Source organism: Sus scrofa, chromosome 2, assembly GCF_054392235.1.
Source record: "Sus scrofa isolate SSC_HxYL_T2T_F1_AM1 chromosome 2, Sscrofa_HxYL_maternal_Yorkshire_Landrace_v2.0, whole genome shotgun sequence".
In the NCBI taxonomy this organism is placed as follows: domain Eukaryota; kingdom Metazoa; phylum Chordata; class Mammalia; order Artiodactyla; family Suidae; genus Sus; species Sus scrofa.
In genome coordinates, this window is record NC_139384.1 from 120828853 (window position 1) to 120855113 (window position 26261).

General features: G+C 33.4%; 1 long non-coding RNA gene and 1 other non-coding gene across 4 annotated transcripts in view; one reads left to right on the forward strand and one right to left on the reverse strand.

Annotated features, from left to right (window-relative positions):
- The first annotated feature begins 6273 nt into the window (after window positions 1–6273).
- LOC146405664 (U6 spliceosomal RNA) lies at window positions 6274–6379 on the forward strand. The gene has a single exon (XR_014839297.1). It is a non-coding gene; the product is annotated as a U6 spliceosomal RNA (small nuclear RNA).
- Window positions 6380–7252: 873 nt separating this feature from the next.
- LOC110259433 (uncharacterized) overlaps window positions 7253–26261 on the reverse strand; it is a 651590-nt gene continuing 632581 nt past the window's right edge. For 2 of the 3 annotated variants that reach the window (XR_014838478.1, XR_014838477.1), the window contains 2 exons: window positions 25323–25387; window positions 21692–24746 (listed from right to left, as the gene is read on the reverse strand). This is a non-coding gene — a long non-coding RNA (uncharacterized LOC110259433). Of the gene's footprint in view, window positions 10110–11624; window positions 11670–21691; window positions 24747–25322; window positions 25388–26261 lie in introns of those variants that run through there. The other variant, XR_014838479.1, reaches the window with a different exon arrangement.

Sequence of the window (26261 nt, forward strand, 5' to 3'; positions counted from 1 at the left end):
TATACTCACAAAACATCTCGATTAAAAGATTTTAATTAAATCTATCCTGCTACAATTACATAAATATAACCTTAAGACTATGGCTTTTATGTAGATACAATAGGCTATGAAGAAAAGATTTGATACTCTCTATTATATGAATGATACTTTGTAGCTAAAATATCTATTTTAGCAATTTAATTTTGATAAAGTAATCAGACATACTTAGATGATTCATGCTCTCCCACCTAGCAAAAATTTCTGCTGAAACCTCCAACAGAATTGCCATATCTCCCCCTCATTTTTTCACTTGAAAGATATCACAAAATTATGTAACCATAACTAAATAGTACTAAAAGTTCCTGGGACTCATTTTGGATCAATTTCCATGTACTCTTTATGCTTTGTTTTTGTTTTTTGTCTTATTTGTTCTCTTTTTGTTTTATTTTGTATATTGTTTCTAATGATGTATTTCTGAATTCATATATAGTCTAATCTGTCTATTCTGCTTTAAATCACATCCATGAGATCTACTTGATGCTTCCTTATTTTTTAAAATAAAATTGTTTTATTGAAGTAATTGGCTTATTACACTATGTAAGTTATATATATATATTATTTTAATTTGATTTTTGTGTACACTCTACAGCATACTTTTCACCAAAAGTCTAATTTCTACCTCTCATAATTCAGTTGGCCCCCTTTACCCATTTCTCTCCTACCTCTCACCTTCTGGTCTGCTAACCACCAATCTGTTCTCTGCATGTATATGATTTTGTTTGGCTTATTTATTTATTTTTATTCCACATATGAATGAAGTCATATGATATTTGTTTTTCTCTGACTTATTTCCCTTAGCAAGAAACTCTTTGGGTCCATCCATCCACGTTGTCACAAACTACCAAATTTTATCCTTTTTGTGACTGAGTAGTATCCCATTATTGATATTTACTACATCTTCATTATCCTTCTTCTGTCATTGGGCACTTATTGCTTTAATACTATAACCACTGTATATAATGTTGCAGTGAATATAGGGGTGCATTTATCTTTTCAAATTAGTGTTTTTCTATTCTGCATATAAATACCCAGTAGTTTTGCTCTTAGTTTTTGAGAAATCTCCATACTGTTTTTCACTGTGCTTGCAAATTCCCATCACCAGTGTATGAAGGTTCGCTTTTTTCCATTTCCTCTCCTGAACTTACTATTTCTTATTTTTCTTGTTTGTTTAGTAATAGCTATTCTTAGGGGCTTGAGGTGATGTCTCATTGTGGTTTTGATTTGTATTTCCCTAATAATTACTGATATAATATATTTTCATGTGCCTGTTGGCCACATGTATGTCTGGAAAAAATGTGTTTGATTCCTCTGCCCATTTTTCAGTTTGGTTTTTGTGGGGTTTTATTATTGTTATTGAGTTCTATGTGTTTTTATATATATTAGTTATTAATCCCTTATCAGATACATGATTTGCAAGTGTCTTCCACATTAAGTAGGTTGACTTTTCATTTCATTAATGAATTTCTTTGATGTGCAGAAACTTTTTAGTTTTATATAACTTCATTTGTTAATTTTTTTTCTTTTATTTCTCTTGGCTGAGGAAACAGAACCCAAAGAATATTGGTAAGACTGATGTCAAGGAATATATAGCCTCTCTTTTCTTCTAGTAATTTTAATATCTTACCTATCTTTATTCTAGGTCTTAAATTCAAGTCAATCCATTTTGAGTTAATTTTTGTGTATGGTATAAGTCAGTGGTCTAGAATCATTTATTTCATGTGGCTGTTCACTTTTCCCAGTACCATTTATTGAAGAGACTTTCATTTCTCCATTGTATGTTCTTGACATCTCTGTGTTAAATTAGTTTTCCATATATGTGTGAAATTATTTCTGGGTTCTAAACTGTTCCATTGACCTAGGAGTTTTCTCTGCCAATGCCATGCTGTTTTATTTCTATAGCCTTGTAGTATATATTTTTTAATTTTTTAAAAATGGTTGTTTCCCCAATACAATTTTTTTTTCTGCTGTAGAGCATGGGGACACAGTTACACATACATGTATACATTCTTTTTTCTCACATTATCATGCTCCATCATAAGTGACTAGACATAGTTCTCAGTGCTACACAACAGGATCTCATTGCTAACCCATTCCAAAGGCAATAGTTTGAATCTATTAACCCCAAGCTCCCAATCCTTCCCAAACCCTCCCTCTCCACCTTGGCAACCACATGTCTATTCTCCAAGTCCATGATATTCTTTTCCATGGAAAGGTTCATTTGTGCCTTATATTATACTGCAGATATAAGTGATATCATGTGGTATTTGTCTTTCTCTTTCTGACTTACTTCACTCAGTATGAGACTCTCTAGTTCCATCCATGTTGCTGCAAATGGCATTATTCTGTTCTTTTTTATGGCTGAGTAGTATTCCATTGTGTATATATACCACATCTTCCTAATCCAATCATCTATCAGTGGACATATGGATTGTTTCCATGTCTTGTCTATTGTGAATAGTGCTGCAATGCACAAGAAAAGTTTTGTCCAGATATATGCCCAAGAGTTGGATTGCTGTGTCATATGGTAGTTCTATGTATAGATTTCTGAGGTATCTCCATACTGATCTCCATAGTGGTTGTACCAGCTTACATTCCCACCAACAGTGCAGGAGGGTTCCCTTTTCTGCACACCCCCTCCAGCATTTGTTATTTGTGGACTTCTTAATGATGGCTATTCTGACTGGAGTGAGGTGGTATCTCATGGTAGTTTTGATTTGCATTTCTCTAATAATCAGGGATGTTGAGCATTGTTTCATGTGCTTGTTGGCCATCTGTATCTCTCCTTTGGAGAAATATCTATTCAGGCCTTTTGCTGATTTTTCAATGGGGTTGTTGGCTTTTTTGCTGTTGAATTGTATAAGTTGCTTGTGTGTTTCAGAGATTAAGCCCTTGTCATTTGCATCATTTGAAAGTATTTTCTCCCATTCTGTAAGTTGTCCTTTTGGTTTCTTTTTGGTTTCCTTTGCTGTGCCAAAGCTTGTCAGTTTGATAAGGTCCCACTAGTTTATTTTTCCTCTTATTTCTGTTGCCTTCTTAGACTGACCTGAGAAAATATTCATAAGGTTGATGTCAGAGAATGTTTTGCCTATGTTCTCTTCCAGGAGTTTGATGGTGATTTGTCTTATATTCAAGTCTTTAAGCCATTGTGAGGTTATTTTGGTGCATGGTATGAGGATGTGTTCTAGTTTCATTGATTTACATGCAGCTGTCCAGGTTTCCCAGCAATGGCTGCTGAAAAGACTGTCTTTTTCCCACTTCATGTTCTTGCCTCCTTTGTCAAAAATTAATTAACCATAGGTGTCAGGCTTTATGTCTGGGTTCTCTCTTCTGTTCCATTGGTCTGTATGTCTGTTTTGGTACCAGTACCACACTGTCTTGATGACTTTGGCTTTGTAATATTGCCTGAAGTCTGGGAGAGTTATGCCTCCTGCTTGGTTTTTGTTCTTCAGAATTGCTTTAGCAGTTTGGGATCTTTTGTGGTTCCATATAAATTTTTGGATTTTTTGTTGTAGTTTTGTGAAAAATGTCCTGGGTAATTTGATAGGGATTGCATTGAATCTGCAGATTGCTTTGGGTAGTATAGCCATTTTTAGAATATTAATTTTTCCAGCCCAGGATCATGGACTATCTTTCCATTTCTTTACATCTTCTTTAATTTCCTTGATTAATGTTTTATAGTTCTCAGCATATAAGTCCTATACCTCCTTGGTCAGGTGTATTCCCATCTGTTTGGTTTTTTTGGAGGTGCAATTTTAAATGGTATTATATTTTTGTATTCCTTTTCTTTTCTTTTCTTTTTTTTTTTTTTTTTTTTGGTCTTTTATCTTTTTAGTGCCACAGCCACACCATATGGAGGTTCCCAGGCTAATCGGAGCTGTTGCTGCCAGCCTACACCAGAGCCACAGCAATGCCAGATCCAGGTTATATCTGTTACCTATACCACAGCTCACAGCAAGGGCAGATCCTTAACCCACAGAGTGAGGCCAGGGATTGAATCTGCAACCTCATGGTTCCTTGTCAGATTTGTTTCTGCTGGGCCATGATGGGAACTCCTGTATTCCTTTTCTAATATTTCATTTTTAGTATACAGAAATGTGACTGATTTCTGAAAGTTCATCCTATATCCTACTACTTTGCTGTATTTGTTGATCAGTTCAAGTAGTTTTTGGGTTGAGTTTTTAGGGTTGTCTACATATAGTATCATGTCATCTGCATGCAGTGACAATTTTACCTGTTCTCTTCCTATTTGGATGCCTTTTATTTCTTTTGTTTGTCTGATTGCTGTGGCTAGGACTTCCAGTACTATGTTGAATAACAGTGGTAAGAGTGGACATCCTTGTCTTGTTCCAGATTTTAGTGGGAAGGCTTTCACCTTTTCTCCATTGAGTATTATATTTGCTGTGGGTTTGTGATAAATGGCTTTGATTATGTTAAGGCATGTTCCCTCTATACCCACTTTGGTAAGAGTTTTGTTCATTCATCCTTTCATGTAGTATAATTTGAATCAGGGAGTCTTATACCTTCACTTTTTTTCTTCTTTTTTTTTTTTAAATCAAGATTACTTTGAATATTTGGGTTCTTTTGTGGTGGTTCTATTGATTTTTTTTTGTTCTATTTCTGTGAAAAATATTGAGGTTTTGATACAGATTTTCTTGAATCTTAGATTGCTTTAAGTAATATGAGTATTTCTAACAGTGTTAATTCTTTCAATCCATAAACATGGTCTATCTTTCCATTTTTTTGTGTCTTCAATTTTTTTCAACAATGTCTTATACATGTTGAAAAAGTTTTCAATGTACTCTTCTTTCATCTCCAGTAGTTCTGAGCAAGGAAGGAAGAGATAGAAAATGTATAGGAAGTGGTTTATAGGTATATCAATCTATCTTTATGTATATACATGCAGATATAGGAAAACAAAAGCAAGAATAAAAATTTTAAAAACATAATTTAACAAAGCTTTTCAGAAGTAAATTAGGAATTATAATTTAATATGTAAAGGGGATATCATGTCTCAGAGAAAAATTTCAAAAGCAGCCATAATCAAGACATATTATGATAAAAATTGTCTTAAGCTCAAAATGCTTTCAGAAATGAATTGGTTTAAACAACTTCAATATAATCCCAATATTATTTAAAATTAAACTGTAATAAAGTGTAAACAAAGGGAAAAAACTTCCAAATTCTTGTTATAAGGTGACTGTAATGTTATAAAATCTGATAAAAACTACACTAAAGGAAACTATAAACCAATTATGCCTTTGAATATTAGTGTTTTCAATTTGCCAATTTAATATGATTGTGATAAAACATCTTTTTATTTTCTTGAGCTAGAAAAGTTAATTATAACATTCATGTAAAAGGACAATCAAGAGAGAATAGAGAAACTGGTAAATCATGAAAAGGATATTCTGCCCCATATAAAATGTGTTTCATGTTCTCTATAAATAAGAGAGTAAGATATTGAAATATGAATGGAACAGAATAGAAAATCTGCAAATTGACATATTTTCAAAGGAAAATTTAGTATATTATCAACATAGCATCAGAGATCAGTGATCAAAATTATTATTTATAGTTAGTGTGGGAATAATGTCATAGCTACATGAAGAAATGATAAGATGATATCTTCACACTGCAAGTATTAGAAGAAAATATGTATGAATATATGTATAAACTTAAAAGTAGGGAAAAATCCTAAGTGTAGCTCACAAAGTAAGATAAATAAATTATAAAATTAATGACATGGAGTTCCCGTCATGGCGCAGTGGTTAATGAATCCGGCTAGGAACCATGAGGTTGCAGGTTCGGTCCCTGCCCTTGCTCAGTGGGTTAATGATCCGTTGTTGCCATGAGCTGTGATGTAGGTTGCAGACACGGCTCGGATCCCGCGTTGCTGTGGCTCTGGCGTAGGCCGGTGGCTACAGCTCCGATTGGACCCCTAGCCTGGGAACCTCCATATGCCACGGGAGCGGCCCAAAGAAATAGCAAAAAGACAAAAAAAAAAAAAATTAATGGCATTAATTAACTTGCCCAAAAATACACGACAAACATTATAATCAACAATTAGACAAATGACAAAACAATGAAACATATTTGCAATGAAAAATGTTTGAATAGCATCAGATATATTCGTAAACAGAATTTTAAGATACAGTGTATTTGTGATATAAATCAAGGTAGATATTCAGATATGTCCTAAATACCTTTTATCCTAAACATAAGAAGAAATGCAAGGCGTCACTGTAGTAGCACACAGACTAAAACTGGAATGATACAGAGAAGATTAGCATAGATACTGTGCCAGAATGGTGTATAAATTAAGGAAGCATTCTGTATTTTTCTACATGCTGAAAATGACTAAATTGGTAATTTTCTGTTATATGCATTTTTGTCACAATAAAAATAGACATGAAAATATAAATAAATTAAAATAACAGTAAAAAAAGAAAGATATTTTAATTTTTTTTCACTTATCGATTTTAGTAAAAATAGTAGTAGTGATATCATTTTGACTTCATATTTTTATAAAAAAAAAAGGGAAAGCTTGCTGGTTAGGTTCATCCCAACAAAAACAATAGGAATGAAAATTTGACATGATATACCTCTTGATGTGTTAGAGTGGGAAACTCAACTCTTTCTATGAAGTAGTATTGTCAAAAAAATAGAACAAAATTAATCAGCCTTCTAAAATGTTACTACTTTTGTATAAGAAATAAAGTAGTGTGCACACCACTTTGGATGATACAAAGGAATACAATAAGTGAAATCCTAAAGGTGCCAAATTATTATACAATCTTTATTAAATAAATTATAAGGCAAAAAAGATGAGAAGCTTATAAACTAAAAGTAATTCAAACTATACCAATAAATGCAATATGCACTTTTTTCCTGATTCTATCAAACTGATTGTAAATTAAAAATACTGTAAAGTTATGGTGGAAATGTGAATACTGTGTATTTCATAACATTGAAAGAATTACACTTAATTACTCTAGGAATGATAAAAATACTGAAAAGTGTCTTATACACATGTATTATGAAGGATCTATGATTGCAATAATTGATATCTAGGATTTGACTAATTGATATCTAGGATTTTACTTTCAGTTTGGTTAGAGATTAGATAGAGACCAAGAGAAAAATTGATTGATTGTGTTGAAACTTGGATCCATGGTTACTTTTTTCTTTTATATATTTATACCATTCCATAATGTTTTTATGAAGTACCAACAGTATTATCACACACAAAATAGTAACAGATGAGGGAAAAATCATTGTTTCACATTATTACAAGGCTGTAAATGAAAAGGAACAGTGAAAAAATACCTAAGTTTATGTTGCTTCTTTTATGTTCTTTTAAAATCTTTTTACTTACATTGCTCCATCTAATGAGCTCATGCTTTCCTATTTTAAAATGCATGTGGCTGGACATACAGAAAACTTGTTAACCAAAAAAAAATTGGTCAAATTTTTTTGTAATAAAGTAGCAAGCCTTGCCTTTTTTTATCTTTTTAGCATAAGGTAATCTTAAGCATTAAGCATTAAATGCCAAATACTTTTTAAAGTACATTTGCTATTTACTCTTCACTAGGGAGAAATGTGACCTCATTCCATGTTCTAAATAACACAGCTGTGCCCTAGTGATTAGTGTACCAGGCCAGATGGGAGAAAAACACATGGCTTTGCACTTTTAACCACCTGCTTAACCTTAACCAGTTACCAAGGTATTTAAAGACAAAGCATGAAAGAAATCAATTGATTAAGTGTGGAGGGCAATAAGTTAAATTCTATACTTCTATACTTAAGTTACTGATACAGAAGTAGCTGTGTTCTTCATTTTAAGTATGCAGTTCTACAGACTGGGGGCAAGAGCCATTTAATTACCACAATAGTCAAGGTTTAGAACACTTCCATCACCATGTAAAACTCCCTTGTGTTCCTTGGCGGTCAATCCCTGCCCCCGTCCTTGGTTTCTAAAATAATCATTGATCTGCCAGAAAGCAAACTGTGGTTTTTCTAGTTTTCTGGAGTTTCATATAAATTTCATACAAAACCATAAGAGTCTTTAGTGAGTGGTTCTTTTACATAATTGCTGACTATGCAATATTCAAAACTTTGCTGTATTGCTCCTGAGTGACTCCTTGATATGAGATTGCACTGAAAAATAAGGCAGAAAATCTTACTTCTATATCTCCTCCCCAAATACACAAACATGCCTATCTCTCCTCTCCCAATACACATTTTAACTTCAGTAAGATGAGGAGAATAGAGAATAGTACTATTCTGTCTTCCTCAAGGCTGTAGTTGTGGGTCTAATTAGAGAGAACATAAGAGGAACACATTACACAGGTGAATTCAGAAGAAAAGGCTATCAGAAATTAGAGAAATGACAGTGTTTTAAAAGATATTTTAAAGTATGACAATGTATATTAAAACGTAAATTTTTTAAAAAATCTATTTTTTAACTGTGGAGATGGGAATAAAATGAAGGGAGGCTATGAATGGATTTTATGAATTTTGAATACAATAGTGGAAAAAGGCAAAACTGAAATTATAAAAATGAACATTAAGCCTATCTAAGCTAAAAAACAGCTAGCTTTGGAAATAAACTTTGTTCTTTTAATTATTCTCTTCATTAACATTAAGAATTGATTACATGTAGGAAACACAATTTGACAAAGTTATACTTATCAAATAAAGCATGTAGTTTTCTTCGTCAAGTTTCATATACTTTCCCTGTCAACATTGGAAAGGAGCAAATAAAATGATTTAAATGAAATTCAAGGACAAGAATTTTCTTGCACCAAATTAGATGTTAAAATTTTTGTGAATTTTGACCTTTCTAGCTTAATGAGAAGAATATTCGTTTTTTTCTATTTATTTTACTTGTCTGTTTTACCTGATGTAATCCATTATACATGAATTTTCAATTCAGTGGGAGTTGATGCCCTGAAACCCTACATTATTCAAGCGTCAATTGTATTTGTTTACAGAAAACAAAGTCAGCATACCAAAATCGATTGTCTTTAAATATACTAAAAATAATAGTTATTGAAATTAAAGGATACCATTTATAATACCACTAAAATATGAAAAAGAGATAAATCTTAAAGGGCACAATTTGTAAAATAAAAAATATACCACATTGTTGATAAGTATTAAAGACCTAAGTACACAGAGAGATATGTTCATTAATTGGAATATTGAAAATTATCAAGATGAAAGTTCATCTCCAAATGCTCTATAGATTGAACACAACCCCAAAGAAAACCCTGTAACCTAATTACATCTTTGCGAAAATTTATATGCTGATTCTAAATTTAAATGGAAAATCAGAAGATAAAAAAATTGCCTAAAAATTTTGAAAAATGAAATCAAAGTTGTTAGACTCACACTGCCAGATTTCAAGACTTTGTATAAAGCTATAGTAATCCAGAATCCCCACGTGCCTCAGTGGTTAACGAATCCAACTAGGAACCATGAGGTTGAGGGTTTGATCCCTGGCCTTGCTCAGTGAGTTAAGTATCTGTCATTGCTGCGAGCTGTGGTGTAGGTTGCAGACCCAGCTCTGATCCTTCATTGCTGTGTCTCTGGCATAGGCCAGCAGCCTCAGCTCTGAATAGACCCCTAGCCTGGGAACCTCCACATGCCACAGGAGCAGCCCTAGAAAAGACAAAAAGACAAAACACACACACACACACACACACACACACACACACACACTATGGTAATCATATAGAATGTTATTGGTGAAATGATTGTCACACAATAATGGGACAGGACAAAAATGACTAAAATAGATCCACATGAATATGACCAAATACCTTTGACAAAGTTGGAAATGTAATTCAGTAGAGAAATATTTTCTCCATTGATTTAGTAGCGTTGGAACAATTACACATTCATGTGCAAGGAAAATAGTGTAAATGTAAAAGTGAAATTTAAAATTTCTTTCTAGGATGTCCCTTGTGCTGCAGTAGGTTAAAGATCTGGTGTTGTCATTGCAGAGTCTTGAGTCATTGCTGTGGCAGGGATTCAATCTCTGGCTGAGGAAATTTCACATGCTGTGGCTGTGGCCCAAAACAAAAATAAAAACAAAGAATTCTTTCTAGAAGAAAGCATAGGACAGAATCTGTATGATATTGAGATAATTATTTTTTAGATGGAACACATAAAGCCTTCTGTTCTTTGACCAACAGCATTAAAAAATAATAATAATAAAAGGCAAACCATAATCTCAGAAAAAAATTGGAAAACATTTAATAAAATACAAATAATCATAATATACAAAGAAATCTGAAAAGTCACTAAAAAGGAAAAAAAAATAACCCAGAAAGTATGGATAAAATGTATGGAAAGAAAATTGCTATGGAAGAGAGAAGGATTTAAAATAAGAACATGGAAGATGCTTAATATCGTTAGTCATTAAGCAAATGCAAATTAATACCACAGTGAAATACTATAATGGCCAAATGGCCAAAAATGGCCAAAATGGCCAAAAAAATGGCCAAAAAAAAAAAAAAAAGACCTGACAAGAATAAGTACTAGCAAGTAGGCAAAGCAGCTAGAATTCTAATAAAGCATATTCTAGATTCAAAAGAAATTAAGACATATGCTTAATATACATATACAAATGTCTATATATACATTTTTATAGTGATTTTATTCATATTCACCAAAACCTGAAAACAACCCAAATGTCTTTCAACTGCATAGTGATAAACATTGTATCTCTATATAACATTCAACATAAAAGAGTGCTGTTTTCTATACTGTGACATAGATGAATTTCAAAACCAGTATCCTAAGTGAACTTAGGGAAAGACCCAAAAAGAACATATTCCTGAGAGAAAAGTTTATTGGGAATATTATCTTAGGGAGCAAAATTTTGAGATGATTTGAGTTGGCACAGGACTATCATGAAAAGAAAGAAAAGCCAATATAATATATTATGTTAGATACCTGTATTATATGGCAGTGTCTTCAGATCTGTCTGCCCCTGGGACAAAGAGGGAGGCATTTTATGCACTGTCTCCCTCCCCTCATTAGCCAAGGATAGTTCCCAGGGCATTAATGCCTAAAGTTCAAGCAGTTTGTGAATGAGTCCCAGTAATTTCCTGTTAGGCGTTACAAATTGCAAAGGTATATAAAATAGGCCCTACAGCTGCATACAAAGTAAGGTTGCATTTAAGCAAAACTTAAACTCTTTGTTCTCCTGGTTGATCTTACAATGTCTGGAGTAGGAAGTAGGGTCTTGAAGTGGGATATAGGCAGGAACAAAGCTCTGTATTGCCTTTAAATTTAACATATAAAAAATTAATATGAAATGGCCAATATATTTTCATGAGATTTATTTAAAATGAGAGCCATATAAAAATGTGTTGAATGAATAAATCATATTTATTATTAAATATAAATAAAGGTACACAGTTATTTTCTCAGTCATTTCTGAATTTCTTATTCAATATGCAAATGTTTTAGAACTAAAATTAATCATGAAATACATTACCTTATTTATGAGAACTATAAATCAAAGAGAACTGACTGCTTCTTATCAGAAAGAAATGGAAAAAAAATTGTATTACCTTCAGGCCAGGAGATTTCTCTCTGGAAATAAAGCCATATCTTATCTAGAATTAGAGATGAGAGGTATTTTAATATCCAAAGGTGTATTATTGTTTATTAGTTTCTAAAATGCAAGTTGATAAATTTATTATTAAAAGAAAGATAAAGACACTTCCTCCTCTTCTCTTAGAAAAAGGATCATTTGTGGACAAGGTATAGTGACTAATGAGACATATATGTAGGAGAAATCTCAGTACACAGAAACGTGTTTTATGTAGTAGAAATATACTCTATCAAAGAAAAGAAAGACTTCATGTTCTTTAGATTGCACCAGACATTTTGAGGAACAGACCTGAACAGATCTTAACAATAGCTAAGGTCTACGGTTGTCTTCAATAACTCAAGCTGGTTCCACAGTGGATTAAAAGTACCTTCAACCACAAGGGGCATAAAAATGTCCCTGGGTGCAACAGCCTGCTTTAGAGTAGGCAGGATTCTTTTAACTCTGGTTTAGCTTACTCTCAAGTCAAGCTAGTGACTGTTAGGAGAGTAAGAATAAAATAGGCTTTCTTCCTGGTTAAAAATGAGGCTATAGAAGGTTAATATATAATGCTGCAATAATGCTACCTTTCTGCTTGATTGATACTGCCTAGAAAATAATTGATTTAAGAAGTTGAGAAATATCAAACTTATAATCTATTCAGGAAAAGCACTTTTGTTTTAAAAAGGACAACTAACAATACATAAGAATGGCTTCATTAAATATATCAATCAGAAGCTAAAAGCCCCAGCTGTGGTCCTTGTACTGCATGCCAAAAGGCATTCAGAAGTATCAAATGACATTATGTTTTCAATATTAGTGTAATCTGGATTTAGTCCTAGCTGCATTCATTTGAGAAAGTGTTCATGTGTATCCCGTATACCTTTTCTTCACCCAAATTATCTTTCTAAATTGTTTCATTCACAAAGTATATATTCCTAATGAAAATTAGTTTCCAACAATAAAGTATTCATTGCATTCTTTCAAATTTCACATTGAAAACTCACTACAAATGACAAAAAGAGGCCTGAGAAACTTGCTGTTTTGTCTTCAAATTAAGCTTCATTTAGAACATTGCTCATTTGTGAGTGTGTTATTAACAATAAGTGGAATGATAACAAGTCCCCTTGTGCGATGTGGCTCCTTCTTAAGGTTAATTAGCTTTCAGCCGATTTGCTTTATGTGTAGATGTAACTTTGAAATGTTCTGCTCTAAATGTTACAAATTTAACAATAAATATATTGAGTTTAAACTTTGAAATACAAAATATGTATCTTTAGCTGTCATAAAGGAGTTTATGGGGATACCATAATTTTATGATTTCTCAAAAATTTGAAAAAATTATTTGAATATTTATTTTTTTATTTTTCTCCAGGTGTATTGAGATATAATTGACATACATCACTGTATATATTTAGGGTATATAGCATAATGATTTAACCTAAATAGATCATGAATTAATTTCATATTAAGTTTAAATGAATATCCATCATCTCATATAGATACAAAAATGAGAAACAGTAAAAAATGTTTTTCTTGTGATAAGAATAAAATAGGCTTTTCTCTCTTAACCACTTCTATACAAAACATAGAGCAATGTTGTATTTATCATGCTGTATAATGCTGCACATGTAGTACTTAATTACCTTTTAACTAAAGGTTTGTACCTTTTGACTCTCTTAGGTCAATTCTCCCTCTATTCATAGCTCTGCCTCTAATAATCACAAATCTGATCTAGTTTTTTAAAATTTTTTATTTTATTATTTTATTTTTTTAATGACCATAACAATCTAATTTCACAGGATTTCCATCCCACAGCCCAAGCACATCTCCTCACCCCCCCAAACTGTCTCCTCTGGGGACCATAACTTTTTCAATGTCTGTGAGTCAGCATTTGTTCTGCAAAGAAGTTCCATCTGTCCTTTTTTCAGATTCCACATGTCAGTGAAAGCATTTGATGTTGGTGTCTTATTGTATGGCTGACTTCACTTAGCAGGATAATTTCTAGATCCATCCATGTTGCTAAAAATGCCGGTATTTCTTTCTTTTTAATGGCTGAGTAATATTCCATTGTGTATATGTACCACTTCTTCTGGATCCACTCCTCTGTCGATGGACATTTAGGTTGTTTCCATGTCTTGGCTATTGTAAATAGTGATGCAATGAACATTGGAGTACATGTGTCTTTGCGAGTTGTGATTTTCTCTGGGTAGATGCCCAGGAGTGGGATTGCTGGATCAAATAGTAGTTCTGTGTTTAGTTTTCTGAGGCATCTCCATACTGTTTTCCACAGTGGTTGCACCCATTTACAATCCCATAAACAGTGTACTAGGGTTCCTTTTTCTCCACACCCTCTCCAGCACTTACTGTTTGTGGACATTTTTATGATGGGCATTCTGGCTGATGTAAGGTGGTACCTCATTGGGATTTTGATTTGCATTGCTCTAATAATGCATGATGTTGAACATCTTTTCATGTGTTTTTTGGCCATCTGTATGTCCTCTTTGGAGAATTGTCTGTTTACATCTTCTGCCCATTTCTTGATGGGATTGTTTATTTTTTTGGTATGGAGCTGCAGAAGGTGTTTATAAATTTTGGAGATTAATCCCTTGTCACTTGATTCACTTGCAAAGATTTTCTCCCATTCTGTAGGTTGTCTTTGCATTTTGTTTAGGGTTTCCTTTGCTGTGCAGAAACTTTGAAGTTTGATTAGGTCCCATTTGTTTATTTTTGTTTTTAGTGTCATTACTCTAAGAGGTGGGTCTGAGAAGATATTGCTGTTGTTTATGTCAGAGAGTGTTTGGCCTATGTTTTCCTCTAAGAGTTTGATAGTGTCTGGTCTTATATCTAGGCCTTTAAACCATTTGGAGTTTATTTTTGTGTATGGTGTTAGGGAGTGTTCTCATTTCATTCTTTTCCATGTGGCTGTCCAGTTTTCTCAGCACCACTTATTGAACAAGCTGTCCTTTCTCCATTGTATAGTCTTGCCTCCTTTGCCATAGATTAGTTGGCTGTAGGTGCATGGGTTTAATTCTGGGATTTCTATCATATTCCACTGATCTATATGTCTGTCTTTGTGCCAGTACCATATGGTTGTGAGGATTGTTGCTTTGTGGTATAGTCTGAAGTCAGGGAGTCTGATTCCTCCAGCTCCATTTTTCTTTTTCAGGATATCTTTGGCTATTCTGGGTCTTTTGTACTTCCACACAAACTTTAAAATATTTTGTTCGAATTCTGTGAAAAATGTCCTTGGTGATTTGATAGGGATCGCAGTGAATCTGTAGATTGGCTTAGGTAGTATAGTCATTTTGATAATATTAACTCTTCCAATCCAGGAGCATGGTACATCTTTCCATCTATTTGTGTCATCTTTGATTTCTTTCATCAGTGTCTTATAGTTTTCAGAGTACAGGTCTTTTGTCTCTTTAGGTAGTTTTACTCCTAGGTATTTTATATTTTTGGATGCGATGGTAAACGGGATTGCTTCCCTAATTTCTTTTTCTGCTCTTTCATTGTTAGTGTATAGAAATGCCATCAATTTATGTGTATTAATTTTGTATCCTGCAAATTTGACAAATTCATGGATGAGCTCTAACAGATTTCTTATAGAGTCTTTAGGATTCTCTAAGTATAGTATCATGTCATCTGCAAATAGTGATAGTTTTACTTCTTCCTTTCCAATTTGGATTCCTTTTATTTCTTTTTCTTCTCTGATTGCAGTGGCTAGGACTTCCAAAACTATGTTGAAGAGTAGTGGTGAGAGTGGACATCCTTGTTTTGTTCCTGATCTCAGTGGGAATTCTTTCAGCCTTTCACCATTGAGAATGATGTTCGCTGTGGGTTTGTCATATATGGGCTTTATCATGTTGAGGTAGGTTCCTGATGTGCCCACTTTCTGAAGGGTTTTTATCAGAAATGGGTGTTGGATTTTGTCAAAGGCTTTTTCCGCATCTATTGAGAAGAACGTATGGTTTTTATTCTTCAGTTTGTTAATGTGGTGTATCACACTGCTGGATTTGTGGATATTGAAGAACCCTTGCATCCCTGGGATAAATCCCACTTGATCCTGATGTACAATCCTTTTAATGTACTGTTGGATGCGGTTTGCTGGTATTTTGTTGAGGATTTTTGCATCGATGTTCCTCAGTGAAATTGGCCTGTAGTTTTCTTTTTTTTTGGTATCTTTGTCTGGTTTTGGCATCAGGGTGATGGTGGCCTCATAGAATGAGTTTGGGAGCATCCCTTCCTATGCAATTTTTTGCAATAGTTTCAGAAGGATAGGTGTTAGCTCTTCTCTAAATGTTTGATAGATGATCTAATTTTTCTATGAGTTTATTTGTATGTTTTCAAAGTATAATTGACCTACTACTATATTGGTTCCTGTCACAGTCATAGCAGTTTGATGTGTTTTTTATACATTCAAAATGATTACCAGGACAAGTCTAGTTATAATGTGTCACCAGAAAAAGATATTGCATAGTTATTGACTATATTCCTCACAGTGTACATTTCATGTAAGTGGCTCATTCATTTTATGACTGGAAGTCTGTACTTCTTAATCTCCCTCATTTATTTCTTTCCTTCTCTTATGACCCTTCCCCTCTGGCAACACTTTTTGTTCTCTGTACCTATAACTGTTTGTGTTTTGTTATGTTTGTATGTGTGTTCATGGTTAAATGTAAGTGAAATCATACAGTATTTTTCTGTTTCTTACTTATTTTGTTTAGCATAATACCCTCAGGTTGATCCATGTTGCCACAAATGGCATGATTATATTCTTTTTTATGACTGAATATTATTTCATTTTGTGTGTGTATATAAATATATACTACATATAAATATCACATCTTATTTATCTATTCACTTGGGTTCATTGTAAATCATTCTGCAATGAACACAGAAGTTTATATATCTTTTCTCATTAGTGTTTTTGTAATTTTTGCCTACATACCCAGGAGTGGACTTGTTGGGTCATATGACAGTTTCGATCTTAATTTTTTGAGGAATCTTCATTCTATTTTCCATATTAGGTGCATCAATTTACATTATCAATCATGCACAAGTGTTTTCTAACTTCACATCCTCACTAATACTTGTTATTTTTTGTCTTTTTGATAATAGCCATTCCAACAGGGGTGAAATGATACCTCAGTTTGGTTTTGATTTGCATTTCCCTCATAGTTATGTTGAGCATCTTTTTATGTGCCTGTTGGCCATCTGTGTGGCTTCTTTGGAAAAATGTCTATTCAGATCTTCTGACCATTTTTTTAACCAGGTTATTTGGTTTGGTGTTTGTTTGTTTGTTTGTTTTTTGTTTTTTACTGTTGAGTTGTATGAGTTCTTTGTATATTTTGGATATTTACCTCTTATTGGGGATATTATTTGCAAATAAGTTCTCCCATTCAGTGATTTGCCTTTTCATGGTGTTGCAAGTTTCCCCACTGTGAAATGACTTTTAGTTTGTAGTTCCATTTGTATATTTTTGTTTTTATTTTCATTGCTTGGAGATACATATCCAAAAAGAATGAATATTAAGACTGATGACAAAATGCATATTGCCTATGTTTACTTCTAGAAACTTTATGGTCTTACACTTAGGTCTTTAATTAATTTTGAGTTTATCTTATGCATGATGTAAGAGAGTAGTCTAGTTTGATTCTCTTACAAGTAGCTCTCCAATTTTCCTAGTATTATTTATTGAAAAGACTGTCTTTTCCCCATTGTATAATTGGACCTCTTTCATCACAGATTAAATGTCCATGTAAGTGTGGGTTCATTTCTGGGGTTTCTATTCTGTTCCTTTGATCTCTGTTTCTGTTTTTATGTCATTGTCATACTGTTTTGATGACTGTGGCTTAATAATATATTTTTAAATCAGGGAGAATTATACCTCCAGGTTTGTTCATCTTTCTCAAGATTATTTTGTCTATTTAGGGTCTTTTATGTTTCCATTCACATTTTATAATTATTTGTTCTAGTTCCTTGAAAAATGTCACTAATCTTTTGATAGGGATTGCACTGAGTCTGTAGTTTATGAACAATGTATATCTTTCCATGTGTTTACATCATATTCAAATTCTTTCATCAGTTTTCCAAGTATGTCTTTTATCTTCTTAGTTAAATTTATTCCAAAGTATTTTATTCTTTTTGATGTGATTTTAAATGGGATTGTTATCTTCATTTATTTTTCTAGAAGTTTGTTGTTATTGTGTATAAATGGAACATATATCTGTATAGTAGTTTTGTATTTTGCAACTTTACTGAATTCATTGTTGAGGTATATTAGTTTTCCAGTACCTTCTTTAGGATTTTCTATGTATAGTTTCATGTCATCTGCAAATAGTAACAGTTCTACCTGTTTTCCAATTTCAGTTCATTTTATTTATTTATCTTGCCTGCTTCTGTGGCTAGGACTTCCAATATTATGTTGAATAAAAACGGTGAGAGTGAGTGTTTTTGTTTTGTTCCTGATCTTAGAAGAAATACTTTCAGCTTTTTACCATTAAGTATGATGTTAGCTGTGAGCTTGTCATGTATGGCCTTTATGTTGAGTTATTCCCTCTTAAACCACTTTGTGGCTTTTTTTTTTTTTAATCATAAATGCATGTTGATTTTGTCAAAAGCTTTTGCTGTATTAATTGAAATAGTCATTTTTTTTTCAATTTTTTTTTTTTTTTTTTTTTTTTTTTGCTATTTCTTTGGGCCACTCCCGTGGCATATGGAGGTTCCCAGGCTAGGGGACGAATCGGAGCTGTAGCCACTGGCCTACGCCAGAGCCACAGCAACGTGGGATCAGAGCTGCATCTGCAACCTACACCACAGCTCACGGCAACGCCAGATCCTTAACCCACTGAGCAAGGGCAGGGGCCAAACCCGCAACCTCATGGTTCCTAGTCGGATTCGTTAACCAGTGCGCCACGACGGAAACTCCTTTTTTTCAATTTATTAATGTGGTGTATCTCATTTATTGATTTGTAGATTTTTAACCAGCCTCATATCACTGGGATAAATCTCACGTATCCTGGTTTGTAATATTTATTTTTCAAACATTTTTCTAATGAAAAATTTTTATCATTTAAAAAGTGCAGAGAATAGTGCCAAGTCCAGCTCAGCAGGTGAGGACTGAAGAACGGGTACTGTGAAACTTAAGAAAAAGTTATTATAAAACAAGACACAGAGACATTTATCTTAATTAAAGGTGGGAACCAGGGGACTCAAGGTCTCGGGGACCAAGAGTACTGACTCAAGAAACCACACTGCTTTTATTGTGCTCTTTAGGATTACATCAAGTGAGGAGGGGGTTGTAGGTGCAGGATATAGGTTTTTTTTTATTATTTTAAAAGTTCTTTTATTATTTTAAAAGTCACATAGCTGGTAGATGGTTAAGCTTTTATTCTGACTTTTAGGTATTTAACGATCTTTAGCATTTGAGGAAGCTTGGCATTAGCTGTCTATACTTAGCATCTAGAGGATAATCATTGTGCTTCCACAAGTGGCATGCCTATCTGCAGCAACCAGGAGTGGCTAGGTTTGCACCTCCTTCTACTTGCTGATGCATATTCTGCTAACAACCTCTCATAAACACTTGGTACCATGAAGTTCCTCTTTCTCTTATTTTAACAGGGCATACCATGCTGCACAAATGGCACAGCAATCTGCACAGGTCTGGCATGCTTAGACCAATGCATTATGTCCTCATTCAGCTGACCACATGAATAACTTATGCCTTTTGGTCTTTGTTCTTAAGCTTAAGTTATTTACCAGCACTGTAACTGTTTTTCAAGCAGGAGTATGGCGTAATGTAAAGCAGGACAAGATGGAGTTTTCAGCATAGAAAATAGAAGCAAAGAGACTAAGAAAATATTGTAGAAACACGTCTCCTGACAGAACAGGAGGATTTCCCATGGTGGTTCAGTGGAAACAAATTCAACTAGGAACAATGAGGTTGCGGGTTTGATCCCTGGCCTCACTCAGTGGGTTAAGGATCCAGTGTTGCCATGAGCTGTGGTATTGATCACAGACACGGCTCAGATCTGGCATTGCTGTGGCTTTAGTGTAGACCGGCAGCTACAGCTCCGATTAGACCCATAGCCTGGGAACCTCCATGCCACAGGTGTGGCCCTAAAAGGACAAAAGACCAAAAAAAAAAAGGTACAGAGAATAGTAAAATAAACCCCCATGTAACCCATTTCCAGGCTCAAAAAATTTCGACTCATGGCCAATCTTTTTAAATCTACACTCTACCAAATTTTACCATGTTATTTTGAAATAAAATTCATAAATCATATTATATTATCCATATATATTATAGTCAATACTTTAAATGTCATTTCTTTTAAGAATTTTGAAAATCTTAAAGAATTTATACAATTTTCTAGAAATATATGAGGGCATTTAAATAATTTAATAAATGTAAATACTGAGGATCATTCCTGGTATATAGTAAAAGATTAAAATATTTTAATAGAGCAATTCCAAGATCATTAACTTGTGTATCTTTTAATATATTAATAGTATTAAATATCAAATTACCCACATAAACAAATAAAATTATATTTGGATGATTATCCAGCAGAATTCAGAACACAAATTAATTTGATGAAGAATAGGAGAGGTATCAAATTCACATCACAACTGATACTCAAAATGTCAGATTAAACCCACGTGACAAGACTTCCTTCTTGATTCCAACACACAGATACTTCATTAAATGTATTAAACATGGAATACTATTTAGGGCTAAAACAACTATGTTTAAATGCATTTAAGGCATTCAGACCTGTCTATTTTTTTTTTTTTTTTTTTGCATAAGTGTGAAGGCCTGGACAAAAGAGAGACCCTGATATAAGCTATCACATCAAAAATAGGAATAACGACTTTGCCCCTACTGGCATAGATACAGACAATGCACAGCCAAAAGTAAATCAACAGTACCACCAAGTCTTAACTGAAAAAAATGTTATTTTGAAAGATATTGGAAAAATAGGCATTATACATGTAGAAGTATTGGACCCCAAACCAAATTAAATGAATAGAAAATTAAACTCAAATTGAAAAATTAAGGTAGAAGTGGTTTTTAATGAGTTCATCTGATTCTGGCTAATACAAACTTAAAATCTTCTATAAGGACAACTGCTTAATCTATGACACATTTATAACTGAGATTTTCATGGAAGAAATTTATGTTTTTATATCCATGGCAAAAAATTACAAATAACATGATAATCTCCTAATACAAGACAACACAAATAATGAGAAAATAGCTGAAAGTTTAAATATGATGATAACTCTATGATTAAAACTTGTAAATAAAAAGAAAGAGAATATATAAAATAACAAGGGGACTTTACAGTTCTTGGAAATGCCAAGAATAAAATAGAAACACTAAAATTGAATAATGTAGACTTTGAAGAAAACACTAGAGAGATGAAAAGGAAGTCCAGACTGATTTACCACATTGGAAGATATATTACCAAAAATAAATTTGGACATGTTATGGAGGAATAAAATAGGAATATTATAGATATACTTTTTTTTTTTTTTTTTTTAGGGCAATACCCATGGCATATGGAAGTTCCCAGGCTAGGGGTAGAATCAGAGCTATAGCTGCCAGCCTACTTTACAGCCACAGCAGCACAGGATTTGAGCTGTGTCTGCAACCTGCACCACAGCTAATGGCAATCCTAGATCCTTAACCCACAGAGAGAGGCCAGGGATCGAATATACATCGTCATGGATACTAGTTGGGTTTGCAATCTTCTGAGCCATTGCAGGAACTCCCTATAGATATACTTTTAAATTTAGGATCATGGAGACTTGAGACTGTCACTTCCAACTTTGATGGAATAACTGGACTTCCTGTAATACAAAAAGAATAAGTAGGGAAAAAAATATTAAACATATTTTTAGACATTAGAAAATAGGCATCATAGGACTGTCATGCCTAAGAAAAAGAAAACAAAAAAAAACAAAGTAACCTGAGTCCTACAATAAGCTCACCTTTCTTCTGGAGGCAACTTACAAACTGTGATTCAGGAAGGCGTAGAAGAAACAGATCATAGCAACCTTTATTTTTACACATAGAAAGGGGACTAGAATTTGAGGTGCAATGTTCAGGGTAGAAGGGAGCTAAGTGTAAGAGTTCTGTAAATCTTCATAAAGCTTTCTTTGAAAATATAGTCATGAGATGGATAGAGTGAAACTATTAGGGCCTGAGTAGAAAACCACTTCTAGGGTGGAGTGAGTGGTGCTGAATAATTCCTGTGTGGTTACATGTATGGATAAGAGGTGTTTAAAATCTCACTTTCCAGAGTGTGTAGAAATTATAAAACATCTGGGTATTCAAGAGAGACCTCTGAAGGTTAACAAATTAATCTACACATAAATTAACTACTGGCCAAAAAAAATTTAACAGTCTTCCAAAGACAAAGAAGCAACCCTCAGAAATAAAACTTGCAATATCTGATACCCAGTAAGAAGTAATTTTACAGAAAAGTGTTAAAATCTGACTCATAACCAGGAGAAAAATCAGTCCGTAGAAACTGTTGCATAAACAGTGGAAAGAGGTCAAAAGATATTAAAATAGCTCTTATAAACATACTCAGGGATACAATGAATAACATGAACATAATGAGAGAAATAGTTTTTATTTCTTCAAGTTTTATTTGACTTGAAGAAATAACAACAAAATATCTGAAATAAAAATCTTACTGGTTAAAATGTTTGTTATCTAAATCTATATAATTACCCAAATCTAGCGCTTTAAAAATAACGGCAAATATTTATTATCTCCCAGTTTTAAGAATTCAAGAAGGACTTGATTTGTGGTACTGGTTTGGGACAACTCATGTGGTCACAGTCAGACAGAGATTGGAGATGAAATAGTGGGGCTAGGGTGGAGGTGCGTTGAAGAACCTAGGGAATGACTGCATCTCTTTCTCTTCATATAGTCTTACTTAGGTCTCTCCATGTAACCTCTCTGTCTGAACTAGCCTGGGTGTCCTTACAAGAGGGAAGCCTTGGTATAATCAGTTGGCTTAGAAAACAGCATAAAGTTCCAGCATGATTGTTCTAGGCTGCCAGAGAGAAGTTGCATCATTGTTATTACCTACTTCAGACAAGCACTTCCACTATAAAGTCACTTCCACTATAGGCTCCAGTCTTCCCAGAATCAAGGTCAGGGGATATAAAATATAAACACTATCACCTGAAGGGAAAAATGCCCAAGTCGCCATATAAGAAGAAATATATCTATGGTCATGTTAAAATATATAATCTGCTGGTCTGTCTTCTCAGAATGACATCATCTTACATGAAAATATACTCACACCGTATTCTAAGACTCCTGAGTATTTTCTTATTATAGCATCAATTTGAGGTTTGGGGGCTCCATAGCTAAATCACGTTATGATTCAAATGAGTACCCTCAGGTGAATCTCCTTGGGTATATAACTCAATATTATTCCTCTAAATCTTAAGACATGTGAATTAATGAGACAAATTACACACCTTTTAGTACCACCTTCAATATATAACTGTAAGACAGAAATAGAAAATCCACCATACATTCACCTGTTCACAAAAGAAGGAAGAAAAGAGCATAGAGGAAACACATATCCACACCAGTTCTAAAATCCTACTGGAAACATGTGCCAGTTCCTTCATATGGTTATTTTTGAGGACTCTTGGCTCTGCATTTTTGGCTATTTGTTTTGCCCTCTGAATTATCATTTCTTGTAGAAAGCAGGCAGTGTTTGTACCCATGCACTTTTCTCAGCTTGCTTCCTTCATATAGTAAATATTTTAAGGAACCAAAGTCCTTTTTTCATTTTTCACTCTTCTTGCCATTTTCAGTCTAAGTTGGTATAATCCTTTAAAAATTATGTGGATTTCTTAAGTGTTGATATATAAACCACTCTATTAGAAAAATGCACATACAACAAGTATCTTCAGATAAGCTCCTCTCCACTTTGGGCTAAGAGTCTGCTGTAGGACAACAACAGTTAGGCTCTTATAAGTACCAGTGGTTTAACATATAGGGTATGTAAGGTATTTGTTAGATGCTTGGAAGATCTTTTCTCTATTTGGAAAAGGATTTTTAATAACTCTACTTCAATTCTCTATAAGGACTTAATGAAGGATCTTACAGGCACAAACTGGATTTAAAGTTTCCGCCAAAGCACTTACTAATGTGAGAATGTTTTGTGGTTGTCTTTCTTATTGTCCATTTGTTTTTTAAGATGTAGATATAGGATTGAAAACAGTTTTATTTTAAAATACAGGAAATTAAGAATTTTTTAATTGGAAAGTTTATTCTTGGAATTCTCTTGTGGAACATCACGTTAAGGATCTGTTGCTTTCGGCAGCAGCTTGGGTCACTGGTATGGTAGGGGTTCAATCCCTGACCCAAGAACTTCCACATGCCGAAGGCACAGCCAAAATAAATAAATAAATAAAAGTTTATTCTTTAGTTCATTTTTTGCTCTTGAATTTTTTCTATGGAGCAAGAAGAGGCTACTGTGGAGATTTTGATATTCTGCCTAGAAATATTCTTAGCCACATCATCAAATTTGATAGCTTTTTCTAATTTCTGCTTTTACTACAGTTGACAGTGTTGTCAAATTTCCAGTGCTATTTAGGTCTACCAGCTTTCACATTTTCCATGCATTCCTTCATGATCTCACGGAAAATTTCAGGGTTATTTTCTGTCTCTTTTTGAGAAGCTTTATTATTTAATTTTGAGTATCTCAATACCATTCCTAATTTTGTCTGTCTCTTGACTCCAGAATCTATACCAAAAATTTTAAATATTTGTTAAGACATTATTTTTCCCACTCTATTAGTGAGTAACAAATCATCTCAAAACTTAAACTCTTCAAACAACAGCATTTTGTTATCTTTCATAATTTCTCTGAATCAAGAATTCATGAATATAGCTGGACGGTTCTGTCTCAGAGTCATTCATTTTGTTACAGTAACATAGTTGGTGAAACAAGACAGTGTGGGGGAATTGAAGCAGTGGAGGGATCGCTGGCCATCAGTCTATCTTCTTGTGGGCTCAAGGTCTCTTTCACAGGCTCTCAAATTTCTATTCAGTATTGTACTGTGGCATGAAAATACAAGAAATGTAAGCCCTATGTAAAGTAAATGGTAAAATATTTATTTGCAGACAACATGATTATGACATATAGGACATTCAATGAATCTACAAAACACACACACACAAATAGACACACATATACACACCAGAAATTCAGTTTTTGAAAATTATATTCTTAGGATATCAGTTCTCCCAAAACTTATCATCTATAGATTTAATTCAGTAGATCAAAATTCTGGGAGGCATGTTTAAGAGACTGATATGCTGCAGCTAGAATTTATATCGAAAAAGTCAAAGAATATATATATAATGGCTTAAACAAATTTGAAAGAGATAAATTTGGAGGTCTTTTTTACATGATTTCAAATGCTTAATATAAAGTTAAAAAATCATAACAATGTGATATAATGTAAATAAATGAAACAGAAGACATACTCAAAAAATGCACAGAAATACACATAATAAATTGATTTTCATTTTACTTATCAAAATAATTCATGTGTATAAGATAGTCTTTTAATAGTACAGTAGAAAGTGATGCCTATACTAAAAAAAAGAGAGAGAAAACATGAATCTTACCTTTACTGCACACTATACGCAAAACTGAAATGGATCATATATGCCACTGAGAAAGTATAAAATTTCTGGAAGAAATCGTAGGAGAAAAATATTCACAGATAGGCAAAGATTAGTTAAACAGGACACAAAGAATATAGCTGTTATAGAAAAAAATAGAACACAGAAATAATATTCTTCAACAAAAGAGCACATTTAATCCAACAATATATAAAAAGGACAGAGAATTATGTCTAAGAAGGATTTATCCCCAAAACAAAAATTTAGTTTAATGTTCAAATCCTATCAATTTAAGTCTCCATTTAATACGATAAAGCAGCATGAATCCTATCTCAAACAATGCAGGAGAAAAAAAAAGTTTTACACCATTCAACACCCATTGATTAAAAAATCATTAGTTAGCTGAAATCAAAGAAAACTTTCTCAATATGATAAAAGACATATAAAACAGTGTTTAATGGTGAAAGACTGAGCAACTTTTTTTTAAGTACATTTATTTTTAAATCATTATTTCCCCAATACAATTTTTTTCTTCTACTGTACAACACAGTGACCCAATTACACATACATGTACACGTTCTTTTTTCTCACATTATCATGCTCCATCATAAGTGACTAGACATAGTTCCCAGTGCTACACAGAAGGATCTCATTGTTAATCCATTCCAAAGGCAATAGTTTACATCTATTAACCCCAGGTTCCCAGTCCACTCCACTCCCTCCCCCTCCCCCTTGGCAACCACAAGCCTATTCTCCAAGTCTTTGGTATTCTTTTCTGTGGAAAGCTTCATTTGTGGCTTATATTAGATTCCAGATATAAGTGATACCATATAGTATTTGTCTTTCTCTTTCTGACTTACTTCACTTAGTATGAGAGTCTCTAGATCCATCCATGTTGCTGCCAGTGGCATTATTCTGTTCTTTTTTATATCTGAGTAGTAT